Genomic DNA, 1936 nt, shown 5'->3' on the forward strand with positions numbered 1-1936 from the left:
TGTAAGGCACCACTGTATCCATCCTCCTCTATCCAACTCTACAAGCCTTCTCATAATCCCTGCTCTGCCTCCTCAACTACCCTTATGACTCCTTGCCCTCCCTGTGCTTCCTATCGCTTCCGCTCCTTCTCTCTTCTTGCTCCACTTGCATGGAATTCTCTTTCTGCACGGATTTGTTCAGAACCAAAATAAAAGCCTACCTCCGAGTTGCCCTCTTAACCTACCTCTCATCTACCTGCTAGCTAAAGTTTTCCCTCGCCATGCCTCTGTCCCTCACTTCCACTTCCTCAACTCTTAGCACTTCACCCACCACCATCACATCCCAAGTACAACTGGCCATACCGCATACCTGCACTTAAAAATGTCAAATGTCCATTGTCATTAACCTATGCATGTCCACTTATGTATTGTCCATGGTGACTGTTCCATTCACTCTCCTCCACAACCTGGTCAGAATGTCCCTCAAACTCAACCCATTGTAAGAAGCTCACTGCTTCCCATCAAATCTAATTTCTTATCTATTGTACTTTCTTTTGTGATCAAAAGAGCATTGTTCCTTCTGTATATATAAATAAATGAATAAATAAGATTACAGAATATAAAAGCACAAAAAGGATTATACAATGTCTCCAAAGTAACCTCCCAGATTTGTCTACATCTGAACAAACTGAGTGTATAGGGTATTCCGTCAAAACATAAGTTAAAACCACAGCAAGAACAGCAATACCCACAACTACAACAGCAGAGTCACTAATATGAATACAAGCTATGCTGCCCTCGGGCCTTAATGGACCATCCTTCCAGCGGTGACAAATCAAAAAGGAAAAGTGCACAATATCCTAAAGCTCTAGGTAAAAGTGATTATAAAATCAAAACATCACAATTCTTCAATTAATTGTCCATCATTATTCGAAGCACTGTCTTTTTCCAATGTGATTCCATAAAGTGCTAGTGCAACTTTGATATGTCCAGTTAGCATTCAATTGTATTGTATGAAGGTCAAAAATAATTCATAGGAAAAAAATGTAATTGAGATCCAAGACAATATGTGCTTTATGTAACAAAGACTTCTGTATCCAAAAATAGTGTAAAAACTATGATAGCAATTATGAAATAATTCATAGGTTTTTCCTGTCAAACATCACTAAAAAATGTGAAAACTGCTCAGTAGTGAATGTGCTTAACATAAAAAAATACATGATTATGGCATACAGCCCTGGGCAGTGCCAGGCTTGGGTTTGGGAGGGCTAAAGCCAGGGACGTCATTTCACCAAAATGCCAGGGGTAGCAGAAGTGACATCACACGACCCTTGACCCCCTGATGACATCACAGGAAGTGATGTCATTTGACCCCACCCCGAAGTGATATCGCGGTTAGCGATGGAACACAACCTTTCACCCATTGATTGACAAAACAGGAAGTGGCATCACATAACATTGTACACTACGAAAAAATATGGTTACGATATCACTATAATGTGATGTACATTTCATACAAGAATGAATCGCCATATGCATCGTTAAGATCAGTGTGTATAGGCCCATATTACCAAATTACTGTGAATGCAAGCAGACATCCATGACCAAATGATAATGATGTGTTATTATATAGCACTTACTCTTAAGCGCTTTATATAGAAAAAATAAACACCCAATATAACCTAACCTGTGTTGGTACTCATTTATCGACCTCAGAAGGATGAAAGGCTGAGTTGAGGCATTTAAGAACAGACTAAATCAGTGACTCACCCCCTGAAGTGTGCCTGAAATAAACCTTTAATGAGTCTAGCAATTATTGTATAGAATTCCAGAAAGACACATTATTTGGTATTCCCATTCTTTCTTATTTAGGGTCAGTGCTGAAAGTGTTAGACTTGTGGCACTCCTATTCTTATTTTCTTCTTTTTTTTTTAAGGGACCTGAACAAGAAAGCCAG

This window comes from Ambystoma mexicanum, chromosome 4q (genome assembly GCF_040938575.1).
Source record: "Ambystoma mexicanum isolate Mex_15411 chromosome 4q, UKY_AmexF1_1, whole genome shotgun sequence".
Lineage (NCBI taxonomy): Eukaryota > Metazoa > Chordata > Amphibia > Caudata > Ambystomatidae > Ambystoma > Ambystoma mexicanum.